The sequence below is a fragment of the Callospermophilus lateralis genome, chromosome 10 (genome assembly GCF_048772815.1).
Source record: "Callospermophilus lateralis isolate mCalLat2 chromosome 10, mCalLat2.hap1, whole genome shotgun sequence".
In the NCBI taxonomy this organism is placed as follows: domain Eukaryota; kingdom Metazoa; phylum Chordata; class Mammalia; order Rodentia; family Sciuridae; genus Callospermophilus; species Callospermophilus lateralis.
In genome coordinates this window covers 12,308,031-12,330,045 of record NC_135314.1, presented here as the reverse complement: position 1 = coordinate 12,330,045, position 22,015 = coordinate 12,308,031, and the positions used below count along the sequence as shown (strand labels likewise).

At 43.2% G+C, this 22,015-nt stretch overlaps 1 protein-coding gene across 3 annotated transcripts in view; it reads right to left on the bottom strand.

Moving 5' to 3' along the window:
* Tiam1 (TIAM Rac1 associated GEF 1) overlaps positions 1-22,015 on the bottom strand; it is a 362,213-nt gene that overhangs the window by 194,635 nt on the left and 145,563 nt on the right. The gene's annotated exons all lie outside the window — the stretch shown is intronic.

The window sequence follows — 22,015 nt, the reverse complement described above, 5'->3', positions numbered from 1 at the left end:
TCCTTCAGAAACCAAGCCCTTCACCTGGGACTCAAACCTATGGCTGCCCCCGACTCACTCCACAATTTTTCTCTCCTCTGCATTGTCAAATCGTTAAGTATGAAAATGCGTGGTTTTCAGCCTCTTTTCTTAAAAAAAAAAAAATCTCAAGAGTCTTGACTCCCTGCTGTGTTTCATTCTTTTTCTCCCGTCCAATGAGGCTTCCCTCATTCCCATGCCCTTCTCAAGGGAACTGATGACCTCCTGGTTGGTCAATGCTTCTATCTCATTCCTCATCACATCAGCAGCTTCTGAATCGTCTGTTGTAATTTCTGCCATTGGCTTCTGATTATTCGGACCCTTTTTGATGGCTACCTTTGCTGGTTCCTTCTCTTCTCCCTGACATCTTGATGTTGGAGCGCCCCAGGGCATGGGAATCTGTCTCTTTTCTATCTACACTCTGCCTCCATGCAGGAAACCTGCAGATACGGCCCAGATCCTAGTTAGACTATGGTCATGAGGAAGCCTCCACCTGCAGCTCCCCCACCTCTGTCTCAGCTACACGGAGCAGCAGCATCCACCAGGTGACCGAGTGAGGCAGGGAGGGAGGACTAGCCTCCACAGAACAACTGAGAGGGAGGGGTGCTGTGTCAGCTCCAGAGCTCCCTGGTGGGCTGCCCCACATACCATTTGACTTCTCTGCCCAGGCCTGCTTCTTCCCCCTTCCTTCTGAGAAGGTGACCTCTATTAAACATCTTCCACGTAAATGCCATTTTCCTGCCCTGCTTCTGGAGAAATCAACCCACAGCCTGGGGGATCCCAGCCAATCTCATGACTCTGAATACCATCCACATGCTGGCAACTCCCGGTGTGTGTCTCGGGCCAGCACCTCTCCCGGGGATACCCACCTCTCCCAGGGATATCCCAGGGATACCCAACTGTGACCCATACTTCCCTCTGGGTGTCTTCCAAGCACCTTCCCAATTCAGCTGAGGCACTTAACACAGGCCAAAATACAGGGAGCTGACTTGACCTCTCTTTCTTTCACAAACCACATAGAACCAGTCAGAAAATTCTGTGGTGTCCTCTTTGCAATCTGTGCACACCGAAGTCTCCTCTCACCACCTCTGCTGCTCCCACCACAACCTCAGCCACAGCTGTCTCTTCCCGGGATTCCACTGGGGCTTCCTAACAACCATCTCCACTTCTGTTCTCACCCCTCTACCCTAGAGATCTAGAGGGACCCTTTTAAAGTGTCAATAGATCACATCACTTCTCTGCATGGGGGACCTTATAGTCTACCCCCCCACTGGCCCCCTTTCTTTCTCTGCCTTTGTCTCCTACTCCTTGTCCTCCCATCCCCACTCCAATTCATGCCACTGAAGCCAAACTTGCCTCCAGATGTTGCTCTTTCTGGAACATTCCCGCCTACTTTCAGTCTTTCTTTGAATGGTAGCTTGTCGTACTCTTTGCCGACTCGCTCCCGTTTCCCCCAGAACCACTGTACATCCAGTGTAGCTCCACTTAGCCTTTCGTCTCAGTAGCACTGACCATCTTTTATACACTACATCATTAAGTTAAATTTAATTCGCTAATATAAAGTGAAGAAATGATAATAAATAATTTATCACCAATAACAAACAATCGTTAAGTGTTTAATGGTAATTCACAGAGAGAAGGTTCTTCATCTGCCGATCATGGAGGAATTCCAAGTACCTCGGACAGTGCCTAGCACACAGGAAAACCCAAGAATAAAAACACTGGTTGAGTAAATAAACCATTTTAGTTTAGCTGAATGAGGCATAAAGGTCAAAGATATAAAGATATGAAGAAAGAGAAGCTAAGGGACATTGCAAACCCAGAGAAAAAGTCCAACAGGCAGGAAAAAAGAGAACTGGGCAGGAAACACAGACTGCAAATAACCCACCTGTGCAAAAGAAACCAATCCACAGATTGAAGAAGTCCGACAAACCTCAAGAGAGTCAGTAAGAATGTTCTCCATGTCCCAGTGGAAAATCCAGAGAGGGACAACCGTCACAGAGCAAGAGGAAGAGGGCGGTCTACAAAGAATCAACCATCTGGCTGCGAGCCCACTTCTTGGCAGGGACAAAAAACAGAAGTCAAGTCTAAGTGTTTAAGCAAAATCACTGCCAAAGGGGAATTCTATCACAGCCGAAGTAACGATAATCTGAGACAGAGATATAACAATGTTAGTAACGATTGTAGGAGGATTTATTTACCATAAAAATATCTTAAAAGCCAAAAGAGAGTTAAAATACTCGAAAGCCTTTGGGCTATCTGGGAAGGCATTAAAGTACACATTTTTATATTCAAGATATGTACCTAAGGTAACTGGGGAATCTTGAGTCAGGGAGAGAATGTTAAAAATAGGATAGACGGCTGGGCACCGGGGTGCACACCCATAATCCCAGCGGCTCAGGAAGCTAAGACAGGAAGATCACAAGTTCAAGGCCAAGCTCAGCAACTTAGTGAGACCCTGTCTCAAAATTTAAAAAATAAGTAAATATAAAGGGCAGAGGATGGGACTCAATGGTTAAGCACCCCTCGGTTCAATTCCTGGTACCAAAAAAAAAAAAGAAGAAGACAGACATAAAAGACAAAATAACTGATAATTCTGGCTACAGTCAGGGTAAAATCTTTCCAACTCGTGAAACAACAAAGGGATATTACTCGGAATATGCTTTAAAATATAGACATATGCTCCCAGTGGCTCAGAAGGCTGAGGCAGGGGGATTACAGATTTGAAGCCAGCCTCAGTAACTTAGTAAGCAACCTAGTGAGACCCTGTCTCAAAATAAAAAAGACTAAAAAGGGCTGGGGATGTGGCTCAGTGATTAAGCACCTTGGGGTCAATCCCTGGTACAAGTAATAATAACAAAAATAAAATAAAATATAGACAACTAAACACTACACATCAGTAAGAAAAAGACCAACTCCTAAATAAAAATATGATAAATCCACGCATGGTAGCACATACCTGTAATCCCAGTGGTTCAGGAGGCTAAGCCAGGAGGATCGCAGGTTCAAAGCTAGCCTCAGCAACTTAGGAAGGCCCTATGTAACTTTAGTGAGACCCTGTCTTAAAATAAAAACTAAAAAGGATTGGGGATGTAGGTCAGTGATAAAGGGCCACTGGATTCAATCCCTGCTCCCAAAATAAATAAATAAATAAAAATATGATCAGTGATTTGAACAGGCAAATCACACAAGAGGACAGTCAAATGGGTAATAAACCTACAAATAGGAGCTAAACCTTGCTGATTAATAAGAAAACATAAATTAAACCCAGAAAATCTACTTGATAGCCAAACAGTTAGAATTAAAAAGAACCAATAAAATATCAAAGTTTCCCCAGGACATGAAGCTAACAGGAACTCCCTTACACAACCAGGGGGAGTAACTGGGTCAACCACTGTAGCAATTTAAGATGAAGAATCAGCAATTCCACTCCCGGAGACATACCCCACGCAACACATGCCCTTGGCCCAGGGAATGTCCCAGAGTTCGCTGCAGCATCGTTCACAGGAGCCAAACACTGGAAACGACCCAGATGCTCATCACAGTAGAATGCATGACAAACTTACGGTATATTTATACCATGAAACTGCAATAACGAAACTGTACCAACTAGTACTCCACACAAGAAGTGAATCTCACCCCTGCCTCCTCAACAACTGTGGAAAAAATAAAACCAGATCCAGCATACTAACGAAGTGTGAACCCACTCATACACAGTCCCCAAAACAAGCAAAACTAAACCACAGGGCTTAGGCACGCACTTGAGTTGTGAGCATGTGAAGAAAAACCAAAGATGTGACTCCATAAAAGTTAGGCTCAATAGAGGCAGGAAAGGACTGAGTGAGGATGGGAGGAGGCCTTGGGGGTCGCTAGTGTTCCAGTCTTGCTCCTGTGACAATCACATTACCCTCAAGGCTGGACATTCATCTGCTGTGTTCTGCTGTCTGGATACAGGGTGCTTCTCACAATTTAGGAAGAGTTAATAAAACCCACATGAAAACTAAACTATCTTAGAGAAAATTATTTCCCATTGGATGTTAACCCCCTTCCCAAATAAGAAAGTCTTTTCAATTTTCGTCTCTAGATACAATATCCTGGTTAAATATCACCCACTTTGTTAAACATCTCAAAAGCCCAATGAATAAGACAGTTAATGACAAATAACTTGTTACAAAGGAGATGCTTAGTTTATGATCATATTATTCTCCTACCATTATTCAAATGATGGTAAAACATACAATCATCGACTAAGATGACCCTTCTTTGAGGAATATTGTCAAGTAAATATATAATGGATGGATGGATGGACAGACAAATGTGCATATATATTTAGTGTGCATATGTATATATGCATGCACGTGTGCACACATAAACATACCTATGTATCACGTGTGCACATGCATATACACAGCCAGTATAAGAATATAGTCCATCCTGTGACTTTATTCAAAAATGAAGGAAGCATTTAACCGTGGGCTCAAAAACCCCTGGCATCACTGGAGGAGCTAAGCAACGACGAACCTGAGGCTTCCAGACCTGGGCACCAAAGAGGAAGTAGGAAGGGGACACACCTCACACAAAGCCCAGAAATTCAGGCCATCTACCTAGTGTTCACCTTTCTCCTCACTGTGACTCACAGAGCCATTACCCAAGGTTATGGCAACAGCTGCCTTTAGAGAATGTCGTCTGTCACCCCTGGGCCACAAGCACAAACTCTCCTTACCTCCTCCTTACCGCAGTGGGAGGCACCTCGCAGCTATATTTCCTAATTAGGATCCACCCCACGGAAGAGGTTCTCTGATGGTGTCTTGGCACAGCATTGGCAGTGGGAGTCCTTCCTTTCCCCCTTGATTTGGGGTTGTTTTTCTCTTACTTTCCTCTCCCACCATCCCTAACCACAACCATGGGCACAGGATCCAGCCTAGGGTCACTGTTGAGACTCAAGCCCCTGAACACAGAGAATGGTCCAGAGGTGGGTCCGTGATCCATATTGGCTACTCAGAGAACTTCCTTGGGAGTCAGTCTTTTAAACGTGAAGGTGTCGGCCTAGAAGTGCTAACAGCAGCGGGTCAAGCTGACCTGAGGAAACCTAATCTGATTCCTTCCCCACATCCAGCTTTTCCCTGATCCTCACCAAAGCAAGTACAATTTCCACTTTAGCCTTCAAGCAACTTGAGTTTCTGATTCTGGCAACAAAGAGTTCTAATTAATATTTCCAAGAGTGGGTTTTTTGTAAATAATTATGTTGTTATTAGCATTATTTTGCAGGGCTAAGAAGCAGAGATCTGCCCTATGATTGACAGTCCTCCTCTATTCCACATATTTGTGTGAAAATGTTTTGCCAATCCCTAAGTTTTCTCTGATTATGTCTTTTAAAACTGTACCTCCTGGCCAGGTGCCCTGGCACACGCCTATATTCCCAGCAACTTGGGCTGAGGCAGGAGGATCTCAAGACCAAGACCAGCCTGTGAAACTTAACAAGACCCTGTCTCTAAACAAAATTAAAATGACTTGGGATATAGCTTATTGGTATGAGCACCCCTGGGTTCAAGCCCCAGTATTGGAAAAAAAACAAGCAGGCTGTACCTTCTGTCTCTTCTCCTTGTTTAACATCTTTATGTATTTCTTATTCAATCCTTCCTTTCTGTTTTCTAAATTCTGAACAATGACATAATTAATATTTTAGGTTTTTCTCTCTTCTACGAGAATGCTGATCACCCCCCAGCTACAAATTGAAAATAGAACAGCAGCTAGAGATGTCTTGCAGCCTCCAGATTACAAGTTCAGAGCTTTTCCAAAGAAAGCTCTCTGGTTTTGAGGAAACTTTGGTTGCTTGTGGCAACCATCGGAAGTCTCTCTGAAACCACACAACATGCAGTGGAACCTCAGGAAAAAAAAAGCCTCTTCCTGTTGATTTGCTGAAGCATTTTGCTTAAAGAGATATTGGCAGTGTTCAATTTCAAGAAAGAAACAGCTTGAGCACAAACTATAGAGCAAAACAGCCCACGATGACTCTACGGAACACACACGCCCGCTTGAGTCATTTGCACTGACTCTGTACATCTCCCCGTTATCTCAAGGAATAAAGTATGTAATTTCAGCATTCTACAGAAAGGTAAAAATGCATGCACTACTCATTAGCTTTCTTAAGTAATTCCATGGTGAGCTTCACAGTATCCCCCGTGCGCAGGGAAAGATTAGAAGTCCCAGAACTACATTGTTTTGCTTTTCTGTGGGCCACCGACAATAAAAGTATCCCAGGTGGAGTAAAGATTTGTTAAGCGAAGGGCTGGCTATTCTAAGATAAAATTGCATGGAGAGAGCTCTCTTACAGCTTAATGAATTGGGTTCCATTTCTGAAACTAAAATTGCAAACAAATGAGAAGCCCTTCAAAGGCTTCTGCTGAATACCCACTTCTGCACTCCAGCCTCTGCAGAGAGAGCTGATGAATGATCTCCCTATGGGTGTTGGAGAGTAAAAGAGGATCTAGTTGAGCGCAGGATGGTGGAACTGAGAAAATACTGAGACATCAACCATGGATGGAGGGGACAGTGCAGCTCTACCTGTAGGAATTGTTAGTAAGAGTTCTGAATTCTCTATAAACAAATCCTATAATAGCTAACTCCATGATGGCTAGGAACATGGATGGACAGACGGACAGATGGGTGGATGAAGAGAGGTTATTAGATGGATGAATAGATGGTGGTTTTATGGGTGGATGGATGGATGGTTGGTTGGATGAATGGATGGATGGATGGATGGATGGATGGATGGATGGATGGATGTTCAGATGGATGGGTGGGTGAATGAATGAATGAGTGGGTGGATGGACAAACAGTGGTTGGATGGATTGGCGAATGGGTGGTTAGATGGATGGGTGAGTGGATGGATGAATGAATGGATGGATGGATGGTTGGGTGGGTAGATGGGTAGGTGGGTGGATGGATAGATGGGTAGATGGATAGATGAGTGGAAGGATGGACAAACAGTGGTTGGATGGAAGGGTGAATGAGTAGTTAGATGGATGAGTGGATGGATGGACTGAGGAGATAACAGTGGCAGTTATACTTAATTGGGTGTGTGCTGATGGAGGAGAGTGGACAGAGGACAGGACAGCTACACTATGAGTAATGCACAGTCCAGAATAGGCTGTTTCTATAAAGACCAGATACAAAACATTTTAGGCTTTGAAAGTCTCTGTTGTGACTATTCATCTCAGCTGTTGTAATGTAAATAAGTAAATGAGCAAATATGGCTTTGTTCCAACAAAACTTTATTCATGAACACTGAACTCTGAATTTCATCAATATAATTTTCACATCACATAAATTAATAAAACTTGTGTGTTGTTTAGCAAGGGGGTACAACCTGAGAAATGCATCATTGGGCAGTTTCATCACTGTGCCAACATCAAAGACTGTACTTATACAAGGCAGCTACTGGGGCAGCTAACATCTAGATGATAGAATCTCATTTGGGACCATGGACATACTGTGTGGTCTGTTGTTGACCAAAACATTGGCACATGACCATATTATTCTGATTTTTTTTTTCTCCCAACCATTTTCAAAGGCAAAGGCATTCTTAATTCTTACTTCAAGGACCTTACAAACACAGAAAGCCTGCAGGATTTGGCCCACAGAGCAACATTTGAGAGCCCCAGAGCAGGAATCTGAAGAAAAGATGCCCCTCCAGATGCTAACACAAGAGGAATTTCTACTCTGTGTTTTGTATATACTTCTCCTTTGTCCTTATTGTCCTCTCTCCTTGTATGAACTCAACTCTGGGCTGTAATAAGCCCCTTGTTTCTAGCTAATACTAACCACAGCACCTGGCGCAAAACAGGTGCTTGATACATATTTCCTAAATCAAATTGTGCTCCCCAAAACCATAAGATTTCATTGTCAAAGGGTGGCATAAGGTGCTAGAGTCTGTAAACAAGTCAAGATGGCGCCTGGCATTTTGCAGAGGGAGTGGTTTGTGAAGTACCGCCAGCGAGCCATTAAGTGTGGAGATTCCTTATTGGTTGACTGCTGTATCTAGTTTATGTTAATTGACATAAGCTGTGTGTAATGTATATATACCCCTCCGGTCCTACAATAAACGGCTCCCACTCCTGCTGTATCAGTGTACACAAGTTGCTCGTCACCCCCCCACACACACCCGGTTATTTTGCTGCAGCCGGACTGAGGCAATAAGGAGTGCTCCAGAGGAGCTAGAATAACTAGCCACCAGGTACCCCGCTGTCCCTAGGACATCCAGGAATACCATGCCCTAGGGGTGCCTGACACAAATCAAAGAAAGCAAATGCTGCACATTACCCCAAAGCTGGATTTTTTTCATTTGCCAAAAAAAATTCCTAATTTGTTCCATTACCCAAAAAGAAACAAACAAACAAACAAAAAGAAAAGAAACAAAAAGGAAAACACTTACTTTTTCTTTCTTTTCCCTTCCATGGCTTCATAGATGTTACTTAACTCATGCATGTCCCAAATGAAAGGAAGAACACCCTTGTGTTAGTACAGAATGAAAAACATCCTTTGGCTCCTGAGCCCACCACAAGGCAGCAGTTTGGATATGGTTTCTGATGCCATCGTTGAAATTTAATTCCCAATATAACCACATTGAGAGGTAGTGGGACCTTCAGGAAATAATAAGGTCATGGGGGATCCATCCCACAAATGGATTCATGTCTTTCTCAAGAGACTGGATTAGGACTCTTGAAAGTAAACTGGCTCTCGCAGGATTTAATTACAAGAACATGTTGTTACAAAGCAGTTATGCTGCTGTTTGGTCTTCTCCATACACACTCACTTGCCACCTCTTGCATGTGTTCCCTCCGTGTGATGCCATACACCATGAATTGACATAGCATGAGGCCCTCACCAGAAGCAGAGTAGATGCACCACCATGCCAATGTACTTCCAGAACTGTGAGCTAAACAAATCTTCTCTTTATAAATTAACCAGCCTCAGGTATTTTGTTATGGCAACACAAAATGGATGAAGACAAGTCTGTTCCCTTCCTTTTCTTTCCATCCATCCATCTAGGTCATTTGTCAGAAGAAAGCTTCATGTCATCCTCGCGGGGGTATGTTGTAGCCATACCCCACAGCCTTCCTCTACAATATCTGTATGTATATGGACTATCTTTTTTAATATTTGTAATACTGCATTATAGTTATACATAATATTGGGCTTCATTTTGACATAATCCTACATGCATAAAATACATTTGCTCCACCTTCAATCCCCAGTACTTCTCCTTTCACTTCCCCCTCCCTCCTCTTGTTCCCCTTCCTCTCCTTTATTGGTCTTCTATGTATTTATAGTTTTCCAACTAGTACTTTATAGATATTTATAAAGATGAAGTTCACTGTGGTATATTCACATATGTACATAGCATAATTTGGTCAATTTCATTCCACCACTTCTCCCTTCCCCTGTGCCTCCTCCTTCCCCCTCAGTCCCCTCTCTCTGCTCCATTGATCTCCCTTCTAATTCCATGTGATTCCTCCCACCTTTTTCCCCTTGTTTTGATCTAGCTTCCACATATGAGAGAAAATATCTGGCCTTGACTTTCCAAGTCTGGCTTACTTCACTTGGCATGGTGTCCCCCACTTCCATCCATTTGTAAGCACATACCATAATTTCAATCTTCATTACGGCTGAATAAAACTCCATTGTGTATACACACCATGTTTTCTTTACCCATTCATCTGTTGACAGACACCTAGGCTGGGTTCATAACTTGACTATTGTGAATTGGCCGTGATACACATTGATGGGCCTGTATCACCACAGTGCGCTCATTTTAGTTCTTATGGAACAATAAGGAAGAATGGCATAGCTTAGTCATATGGTTTTTCTGTTCCTAGACTTTTGAGGAATCTCCATCCTGCTTCCCAGAGAGGTTATACAAGCCTGCAGTTGCACCAACAATGTACGAGTGTACCTTTTCCCCCACATCCTCACCACCATTTATTTGTATTCTTGATGATTGCCATTCTAACTAGAGATGGAATCTCAATATAGTTTTGATTTGCATTTCCCTGATTTCTAGAGATATCAAACATTTTTTCATATATTTATTTACCACTTGTATTTCTTCTTTTTTTGGGGGGGAGGGCGGGAGGGAGTGGGGGCACTCAGGAGCACTCAATCACTGAGCCACATCCCCAGCCCTATTTTGTAGTTTATTTAGAGAAAGGGTCTCACTGAATTGCTTAGCACCTTGCTTTTTGCTGGGGCTGGCTTTGAACTTGCAATCCTCCTGTCTCAGCCTCCCAAGCTGCTGGGATTACAGGTGTGTGCCACTTGCACACAGCCTTGTATTTCTCATTTTGAAAAGTGTCTATTATCCATTTATTACTGGATTATTTGGTTTGGGAGTGTTAAGTTTTTTTAATTCTTTATATATTATGGATATTCATCCCCTGTTGAAGGATATTCATCCCAGTTGGCAAAGATCTTATCTAAATCTATAGGCTCTCTCTTTATACTCTTAATTGTTTGCTGAGCAGGTTTTTAATCTGATGTCATCCCACTGACCCTTGGTTTTATTTCTGGAGCTTTAGGTGTCCTGTTAAGGAAGTGGGTGCCTGCTGCAATATATTGCAGTGCTGACCCTATGTTTTCTTCTACTAGTTGCAGAGCTGCTAGGTCTTTGATCCACTTTCAGCCACTTTGAGTTGACTTTTATACAGGGTGAAAGACAGAGATCTAGCTTCATTCTTCTACATCTGGATATCCAGTTTTCCCAGCACCATTTGTTAAAAAGGCTGTCTTGTCTCCAACACGTTTTGGCACCTTTGTCAAATATCAGACAACTGTATCTATGTGGCTTTGTTTTCTGTTCTATTCCATTGGTCTTGTGTCTGTTTTGATGCCAACGCCATGCTGGTTTTGTGACTGTAGTGTAATTTGAAATCTGATATTGTGGTGCCTCCAGTGTCACTTTTCTTGCTCAGGATTGCTTTGGCTATTCTGCGTCTCTTACTCTTCAAAATAAATGACCTTTTTTTTCCTACTTCTGTTAAGAATGTCACTGGTATTTTGATGGCGACTGCATTAAATCTGTATAATGCTTTTGGTCACATGGCCATTTTGACAATATTGATTCTACCTAGGGACTCTGTCAAAATATTTTATTAGAAATCTCATAGAAATGTGTCAGCGATCAAATTTATCTACAAAGGGAACACAACGAACCGCAGGAGAATCTGGACAGACATGACTCATGACTATGCAAATTTAGACAGGTCCTGGAAGAGGGCTCCAGAAACAGGATTGGGATCCAAGGCAGAAAGGCAGGAAGGCAGGTGAGCAGGCAAGGAAGAGGGAAGGAAGAGAAGAGGAAAGGAGGCAGAGGAGGAAACCCAAGGTGTCACTGAGTCTGCTTCACTCTCTCCTCAAACCTGCCCCAGGCTTCATAAAGGGATTGAGCGATGTTTTTCTATTCAATAGATGAACAACCAATGGAGCATAGAGCTTGAAGAATGCCACCATTACCTGTCTGCAGCCTGGACCTGTCAGTGACTCTGTGCTGGACCTGAAGTCAGTCACCCTTAGTTTCCCAGTCAAAAGAGTGTGGCTAGAAGTACCCAGGGAGCCATACCCAAACCACATGATGCATTTTCAGATTTATCATCTCTCCATCCTGAATGGTGTTTATAGTCTTTTCCTTTGCGCAGAAATCTCCATAGCAACCTGAATACCTTGGTATTCAACCCAAGCTTACCCTTCCAATAAGTTTGGCAAAAAAAAAAAAAAAAAAAAAAAATCTTTTTCTTATTAAAGGCCACAATTAGGAGAGGCCAGAGTACATGTTGGGCCTTGGGCATTCTGTCCAGGTCTGAGGAGCAGACAACTAAGAGATATCCACTTGGTCATCAACAAAGAGAGCAGCGTTCCATTTCTGCCCTGTTGGAACAACTTCATCATTTATTTCATTACAGCTATAGACCGGCTCATTGTTTAGCTGATTTACACATCTGTCCGTGTGTGTTAGTATATTCTGCATCTTCATGGTCCACTGTATCAAAACATTTTCACTTCAAATGGCATTTATTTGGACTCACATTATCAATACTATTTATCATTCGTCTTGTCTGAACTGCTTCATGAACCACAAACGAAGACTTAGAAAGCAAAACCTGATGGTGCTCACTGTCAGTGAGTTGGTTTCCCCAAACCCAGAAACAGCCAGTCCATAAATTTTCACAGGAGCCTTCTCAGTATTATTAGAAACTTCACGCAAAGCTTCATATTTGAAAATTAATTTTGAAACACTTTCTCTTGAAGAATGCAAGCTCGGTTATTTGTATTACATTAAAGCAACTGTAACCAACTTGAAAGGCAACTTAATAATTAAAGTTCACCAATTATTTTTAACTCATGAAAGATTTTTAAGGGAAAACATTTAAGACATTAATCACTTCCTGTTTTACTTCTTAGACATCATTCTTAAAAGGGATTTAATCTTTCAAAATAATTGATTTTAAGCTTTCCAAATAACCTTTTCCAAAAATCCAGGTGAATCACTTCTGCAATTTGCTACTGTTTGTAGCTCAACAAATTATTCATCTGAGCTGGCTGAGCCACACACAGAACATTTTTAATTAGAGTGCCACAGTGCGTCTTGATTCCAAATCTAAAATATTCCAATCCAAAATTAATCTGTAGGCTTCATATTTGCTGCCAGGAGTCTGAAAAGCTAAAAATAGCAACCAAAATTTCACATCACAAGGCAGAGAAAAGCTTTAAGAAAGCAGGCAAGCTTTCCTCAATCCAACAGATTCATGAACAGATCCCAAGAGCCAGGTAGAGGCGGACAAAATCTTAGATTTAATCACTCACGGTATATTTTTTACATGTAAAGAAAAAAGGATATGATGGGGCTGGGTTGTGGCTCAGTGGTACAACACTCACAGAGCACATGCGAGGCCCTGGGTTCGATCCTCAGCACCACATTAAAAATAAATTAATTAAATAAAGGTTTTTAAAAATAAAAAAAAAAAGAAAAGAAAGAAAAAAGGATATGAGGCACACATTTAATAATGGCATGTTACGGGGGTGGGGGATCAAACCCCTGATAAGACACAGACTATTATGGCACACTACATAGAGTGGTAACAAGAAGAAAATAAGGGAAAATTGGTCAACAGAAGTATCTGGACTCTCCTATACTATAAGAGGAAAGATATTACAATATTAGATAAATTCTGTACACATCCTTAGGGATGCAAAAAAATCAGCAAAATCCAAAATGAGGGAAACTACACAAAACAAAAGCCCTGGGCTTTTCAACTGAAAATACAGTGAAAAATAAATAAAGACAGTAGAAGGCTTAGTGCCTTTTGAGTCGCTGTGACAAAAATACCACAGTCTGGGAAATTTATAAAGAAAAAAAAAAACACTTTCTTTAGGTTCCAGAGGCTCAGACCCAGGTTAAGGAGCCTGCCTTGGGTGAGGGCTTCTTGCTCCATTATCCCACAGTGGAAGGTAGGACAGCACGGGATGGGGATGGGGCTTAACCCGTGGCTTTTATCAAGAAGTCACTTCCATGGCAGGCACAGTGGCACATGCCTGTAATCTCACCTATGGGAGGATTCAAGTTCAAGTCCAGCCTTGGGTAACAGGAAACACCCTGTCTCAAAATAAAATAAAAAGGGCTGGAGATGTAGCTCAGGGGGTAAAGTGCTTGCCTGGCATGCACAAGGTTCTGGGTTCAATCCCCAACACCAGAGGGGAAAAAAACAGAATCATTACCAAGATAACAGCATGAATCTATGCCTGAGGTCAGAGCCCTCACAACCTAATCACCTCCTGAAAGGTCCTTGTTGTATTGAGGATTCAGTTTCCACCCCGGGGACTCTGGGGGGCACATTCAGACAGCAGTGGAGAACTTTTGTGGACTAGAGGCCTCAGCCGCAACATGTTTTGTCCTGAAAGTCCCTCCCTACCCCAACATGCCTATGTTGAAATCTTAACCCACAAGTTGGCCTTAAAGAGGTCGGAGAGAAACCCCTCACCCTCTGCCTTCTGAAGACAGTGCTAAAGCAGCCTCCTGTAACCCAAGAAGCAAACCATCATCACACCGGAATCTGACCCCCTAGCCCAAGAAATGTGCAAGAAAAAGTTCTTTCTCGAAGCTATCCAGTTTAAAGTATTTTGTTATAGCAGTGTTTTAGTCAGTTTTTTTTTTTTTTTTTTTTTTTTTTTGCTGCTGTGACTGAAAAACCTGACCAAAACGATGGTAGAGGAAGAAAGGTCTATTTAGGGGTTCACAGTTTCAGCAGTCACAGTCCATAAGTGGCTGGCTCCTTTCCTCATGGCAGAAAAGAGTAGCAGAGGGAAGCAGCTCACATGATGATCAGAAAGCAGAAAGAAGACTCCACGCTCCAGATTCAAAATACATACCCCATAATCACAACAGGGACCTTTCAGGAGGTGATTTCGGTTGTGAGGGCTCTGACCTCATGAATAGATGTACCACTTCCTCCAGTCACACCCCACCTGCCTCCAGTCACCACTCAGCTAATCCCACCAGGGATTGATTAACTGATTAGGTCAAGGCTGTGACCCAATCATTTCATCTCCAAACCCTCTGGCACTGTCTCACATGTAAGCTTTTGGGGGACACCTCACTTTCAAACTGTAACAGACTAAATAGGTCACAATATGTGAGTGTCATCTGATCATGATTCAAAAAGACAAACTGTTAAAAAAAAAAATAGTGAGACAAGAGGGTAAATTTGAAAACTGGATACTTCATAGCAAGGAGTTATAGTCCACAGACTTTTTCATGTTATCCTGTGGAGATACTTACTGATACCTTTACAGATAAACTGACATGCAATTGCTCATGATTTGCATCAAAACGATCCAGAGTATGTGTGTGTATACAGTAACTGAGGGGGAAACCATTAGCTGGAGCCTATAATCCTTGAAGCAGGGTGAGCAGTACATGCAGATTGTACAGGGACCTATTACGTTCTTCTCCTGATTTATAAATGTCTGGGATTGTCCATAATAGAAAGGTCTTTTTAAAACAGTATCTACACGAGAGACTGTGGTCTATACTCCCAGAAAGTGCCTCTGGGTGGCCTGAGGGTGTGTGTGTGTGTGTGTGTGTGTGTGTGTGTGTGGCCCATGGACATATTTTGTTTGGACTATGGAATGTTCAAAAAAAAAATGCTATTTCCTTTTTGATCCAAAACTTAAAAATAAGACTTCACATAAAAATTGGGAGTTCCGACTTCTCCCAAGAGAGAGAGAAAGAGAGAGAGAGAGAGAGAGAGAGAGAGCGCTCCAGCAACACTGGGCCATAGCAACAAGCCCTGGAGCAGTGCCCGTAGCTCCTCCACTCAGTGACCTACACCGCCTCTGTAGTTTGTGGCCACGTGAGTTTGGTACCCACTATATGTGGTATTCAGAGCAGTAACTCAGTGCCAATACCTGGGCCGAACTCTTAGAACTCATGTGTGATAAACTACCAGAGCTTTGTTTCTTGACCAGTAACCAGAAGTTCCCAACAACAACTTCAATACAAGCGCTTGGAGAGTTTTAGTTTGTATTATACAAGGCACTGATTAGAACCATATGATGGTCAACACGCTGCAGGAGAGAACTGCGGAGTTTCTGCAGTTTCCTTGGCTGCAGGACCTCTGGCCCGTCCAGCCAGCTTTCCTTATCACTCAGGCAGCAGGACTGGCTCCTGTCTGGGTCCACAGACTCCCAGAATGCAGAGGCAGGAAGGGGGCTGAGCGCTCACGAAGACCTTCCTCCTCGTTTTACGATAAGAGTCGCGCCAAGGGAAGGGAGGTTGACCAACTCACCCACCCATTTTCCAGAAGTCCCTGGAAGAAGGGATGGGGATAAACATGTAACGTGAGATGGAGTATTGACAGCTCCCATATGCATCCCAGAATGACCGGATGACAATTTGTTCCTGGATGTGCTCAGTCCCCTCAAAATACTTTTCCAGTGTGACAATGGAACAAGAGCAATATCTCTCCAGAAACAGACAAGTTCTCAACCTGGAAGGAAATCAAGGCTTGAACCACTTGAACCACTATGCCTGTCGAACTAGCCACTCTAGCGGAAGGACTCTCACTGGAGCCTGACCGGTGTTCTTCACGTGTACAGCTACTTCTCGTCAGGCCAGAAGACAGACAAGACTTAGCACAGGTTCCTTCTCCCTACCCCTCAGAAGGCTCTTGCAGATTCTAGGTTCTCCTTAACTGCTCCCAGCTTCATCCTCTCCTTCAACCTGGCCGGAGTCAAAGTTCTGCAGGTCATATATGGCCACCATATTTGCAGAGCCCTCCCTCTGAATTTGGGTTCCTCCCAAAGCAAATTTCTTGGCTAAAAATAGACTTTTCTTGAAATTTAATTAATTTAATTGCAGACAAGTTGAAAAAAGATCAAGCGAGAAATCCTGGGGCAACACATGATAAGGCAGTGGAATACACAGGATACTCCAGCTCCCCAAGGGACGCTCATCCTCTCATCCTCCTCTTGCTCCCCCTCAATGCCCAACCCATCTCGCTCACTGCCAGCATGCCTGAAATGCAGGGACAAAAAGGCCTGACTTTGCCATTCAAGGTTTACCGGCACCATAGCCGTTCCCTAGCTTTCTCGGCATCAATGTCTAGACTAGGAACTCCTATGGGCCGGCTGTCAGGGGCTGCATCATCTGAGTTTGATAAACGCGTGGGTTCTGCCTCACAATGGCCGACCACCGGGTTAAATTCAAAGGTTGGAACTGAATCCACAGTAAGAAATAGGAAGGTTTCAGGGCCTGGGGGCCTCTATGGCCAACCCCTACTTAAGCCAGGACTTGAAAACCATTAATGGGAGAAGAGGCAAAAATGTCAGTTGAAACAATGGCCACAGAGATGGAGAGAAAGGATGAAAGAGAGGGGAGGGGAGGGGAAAAGTTAGAGCTGGAGAAACGGGGTGGCTGGAGATGCTACGAACAAGATGGCATAAAAGATACAAAACCACCTCACTTTACTCTTTCTTGGGGAGGGTACTGGGGATTGAACTAGCTCAGGGGCACTCAGCCACTGAGCCACACCCCCAGCCCTCTTTTGTATTCTATTTGGAGACAGGGTCTCATGAGTTGCTTAGTGCCTCACCATGGCGGAGGCTGGCTTGGAACTCGGGATCCTCCTGCCTCAGCCTCTGGGATTACAGGTGTGGCCATCACAGGCCATCTTACTTCACTCTTGGAGCAAATGTCTTGAGCCCTGACAGGTGCTCCCCTTCCAGGGAGCAAGGAACAGCAGGGAGTGGAAGACAAGAGGAGCAAACAGAGAGGCAGGAGATCTTCAGGAAGTGAATGATTGAACTGATGGATCGAGAGGGAACAGGAGAGCAGCAGCAGCTTATTTGGAAAGTTGCTGATGTTGAGTTGAAGTCTAATGGCAGAAGAAACTGGAGCTAAATAATTTAAGAAAATGATGAGATTTAGCTACTTCTCTACAGAAACATAATGACCTCTCCTCCATCTTTCAAACAGAGAGCTCATGTGGCCTGTTACCCTGTCTAGTTATGGTCCTCCTCCTCTCCCTCCCTCATCCCCCAAAGCTGCTCTCAACACCAGCTCCCTCTGGAAGCCAGAGTTTTCTCTCTTCTTCCTCCCTCATGCTGAACCCTGACCAAAGCCACCAGAAGCCCAACCTACCCCAATCGTCAGTCTGAATGGTCTTTACCCCCAACCCCACCAGACACCCAAGCTACAAGCAGAAGCATCAGCCATGCGCTGCTTTGGGGAATGCTTCTTCATTTAAATTCTGTACCATCCAGTCAGAAAGGCAGCTATTAGACACACAACAATAGATGTTGGTGAGGATGTGGGGGAAAAGGCACACTCATACACTGCTGTGGGACTGCAGTTGGTGCAGCCACTATGGAAAGCAGTATGGATTTTCCTTGGAAACTGGGAATAGAACCACCATTTGACCCAGCTAACCCTCTCTCCGGTCCATACGCAAAGGACTTAAAAATAGAATGCTACAGGGACACAGCCACATCAATGTTTATAGCAGCACAATTCACAATAGCTGAACTGTGAAACCAACCTAGATGCCCTTCAATAGATGAATGGATAAAGAAAATGTGGCATTTGTACACAACAGATTATTACTGAGCAATAAAAGAGAATAAAATCATGGCATTTGCAGGTAAATGATGGAGTTAGAGAAGATAATGCTAAGTGAAGTTAGCCAATCCCCCCAAAAAAACAAATGCTGAATGTTTTCTCTGACACAGGGGGGCTGGCTCATAGTGGGGTAGGGAGAGGGAGCATGGGAGGAATAGAGGAACTCTAGATAGGGCAGAGGGGTGGGAGGGGAAGGGAGTGGGCAGGGGGTTAGCAAGGATGGTGGAATGTGATGGACATCATTATCCAAAGTACATGTAGAAGACACAAATTGGTGTGAATATACTGTGGGTACACCCAGACATATGAAAAATTGTGCTGTATATGTATAATAAGAATTGTAATGCATTCTGCTATTGTATAAAAATTTAAAAAAAAATAGAAAAGAAAACTTGAAACAAACAAACAAAAAATCTGTACCAATTATAGAAAATTTTGTTGTGGGTTCCAGACCCAACCTGATCAGGGTTAGCACTGTGAAGAGTGCCAACACTGGGTGTAGAAGCGATTCCCCCACAAAATCACATGGCCAGTAGGTAACGGGCAGGGGTGCCTCCCACAAATCCCATACTGGGTGCTGGTCAAAAGAAGATGAGAAATGGCCACTGGGTAGATGCTGCGGTTTGGGTGTCTCCCAAAGGCCCTTATGTTAATGGCCACTTTTGAGAGGCAGAGTCTAAGGGGAACAGGTTAGGACACTGGAGACATGCCCTTAAGAGGGGACACAGGAACTCCAATCCCTTTCTGTGTCTCTCTTTGACTCCCTGCTGCCATGAGATGAGAGCTTCCTCTGTCATACACGCCTGCCGTGCTGCTTTGCGTCACCAAAGGCACAAAAGCCATGAAGTCAAATGACCATGGACTGAAACCTGCACAGCTGTGAGCCCAAATCGGCCTTTCCTCCTTAACAGTTGTTCATCTCTGGCACTTTGCCACAGCGACGGAAAGAAAACTCGTAGATGATCTTGGGCCTACTACAATGCCCCCGTATTCTTCCCACAGTTTTGACATTTCTTCCCAAAGCTTTCTTGGCTTCCTTTCTTCATCCCACCATAGACCTACGAACACAGAATATTCTCTACGCATCCACCAAAATGACTGCTGAAGCGCTCTCCTCTTACAGCACTGGTACCTACTATCTAGGGAACAGAGTGACCCCATCTGTATTTTCTACTCCATGCCTTAGAACAAAAGGGTCTGCTATCCCCCATAAACTGCCCTGGACCTCAGAAGGCAAAAAGAGCCGACAGGAACAGAAGGGGCGGTAAAACCTGAGCCACCCTGCGCCAGGTTCCTACGGGCTCTACCTGCTCCCACACAGAGCTTCCCCTGCTAAGCCCATCCTGCCAAATGTCCCCCTGCTGCCAACCTGGAAGGAAAACATCAGGTTCTCAACAGGGAGATAAATTTTCCCAAAGAATTACGAAACAAGATGTGGTGCCCAGAAATTATTTACTCAACTTCTAGAACTAAAGCTACAACCAGTTGACTCATAATATTAAAAGATGTTTATAACAGAAAAACATATTAATTACTCTTCTGATCATTAAATCATGTTTAAAATATTCATGCTTCCTTTGAAACAAAATTATTTCTTATTGCATGAAAATAAAAATTAGAGTTTTATTTTCATGCAATAAGAAACAGAGTTTGGCCTAGGTTTAAAGGATAAGGAGGAACAGGGAGAAATTTAGCAAATGCCAGGAAAAGGGTGAATTTCTGGCTTATTTTATGACCAGTGCCTTAGATTCTTTGGTTTTTTTGTTTTGTTTTATTTTACCTTGAGCTATAATTCTTTTTTGTTTTTAAACTAAGGAAAAAAACAAAAAATGGTCCATTTTGAACCATAAAGGATAAAGAGTTTTGCCTCTTTATCCTTTATGGTCTTTACTTATAAATATTATTCTAAGAAACCTACATTTTGAGGTTAGCTTTAACAAACATTTCAGATAATAAAATTTCCAAAAGTTACTGTTTAATAGGAAAAAGTGTGACTTCAAGTTAACCACCAACACTAACAAACACTAACACGGCATAATCATTTGTACTGAGTGATTATGGTACTTATATGCAAAAAATGTACATACACTGTGTGTGTGTGTGTGTGTGTACATATCTTTATGTGGTGTATGTCTATCTGCTCAATAATAAAAAAGGAATACTGAATAGAAGAAAAACATACAAAAATTTCAGCATGAATTTCAGCATTGGGCAAATGGTCATAATTTTCCTTGTCTTATTTTCCTCTGCTTTCCACTCTGATCATTCATAAATAGACAAGGAAAAGTACTCAACTTTATTTTTGTTATAAATATTAAGGTTATGTTTTTAAAAAATACATGGATCTCCTTATATTTAAAAAAAAAAAAAAAAAACACTGCGTAGATCCCCATATGTCTTATGTCACCAACATAACCCGTATATTGTGTGTGTGTGTGTGTGTGTGTGTGTGTGTGTGTGTAAAAAAAGGGAGGGGGTCAAAACTCAGCTTTGCTTTCAAATCTGTTTACTAAGAGGGGAAAAAATGTACATAAAGTCTTTTTATATCATTATTGCTATCCATATCCTTCAAATGTCTCATAAATGATAACTCCACACCCTTCCCCTACCCTTTTCTTCTCCCCCACATGCCTCATCCTGAGGCTCCAACTCAGAGCCTCACATATGCTATGCAAGCACTCTGTCACTAAGCAACATCCCTAGACCCCACCCCCCACCTTTTTTTTTTTGAGACAGCGTCTCACTAAGAAGCCCATGCTGACCTTGAACTTGTGATCCTCCTGCCACAGCCTCCTGAGTCACTGGGATCATAGGCCTGGACCACAGTGCTTGGCCCCTTTGCTTTCGGGGGGAACACTATGCTCTGTATTTCCTTCATTGTGCTTCATGGTGCTCACAGAGCTCAGACACACATCACTAGTGGATGCATACACTCATGCACCATGCAGACACGTGTGTGCACTTGCACACTACCTTTGATATGAGCCTCAAAGTGTCTGACCATAATAGCAATCTCCAAGAAAACAATTCCCCTAAAACTGCAGGTGCTCTCAGGCTCTTGGGCTTCCTTTCTTGCATCCCTTGTACGCAGGGCACAAGCCTCTCTGGGCACCCTCTCTGTTTCATGTTTCCACAGGAAAGGTCGAACAGTGTTTAAAGCAAACTCCTGATTACGCACACTAATGAAGGCAAACATTGGCACAGATGCATGTTTGGCACGAGATTTCCCTAATTGCATTTTGCTTAGGCTACCATCAAAATTAGTTAATGTTCCCCCAAATACACAAGCAGCACCGAGAGGAGGAGATGCCAACCGAAAGGCTTTCTGGGTAAAGGAGAGCTGGCTGAAATGCAAAATGGGCCTTGAAGAATACAAAAAGAACCTTCTCCATACTCAGATCCCTGACGGTTACGCATGTAAAAACAGTGGATTCCCAAGGCCGCACACACTTCTGTCATATGGCTACTCCAACTGACATCCACCATGGATGTGTTCCAGTCAGAAAGCCTGCATGCTGACTCGTGCCATGTTCAGCTAGTCTTCAGTTGAGAGGAAATCTGGAATGTTGTCTCTGCCTATAATATCCTAGGCGAATGGTAAGTAAGGTTAACTCCAATCTAGGAAGCACAAAATTCTAGGCAACACTTCTGTTTCTAAGAGGGCAATGGTGAGGTCCTGAGAGGGTGGAGTCCCGATCTGAATATGGTGTTTAGAGTAGGGTCTTTGGAAAGTGATTAGGCCTGGATAATTCACCCAGGTAGCGTTCCCATGATTGCACCCTAGCAGCTTTATGAGAAGAGAGAGAGAAACCAGAGGAGACACAGTTA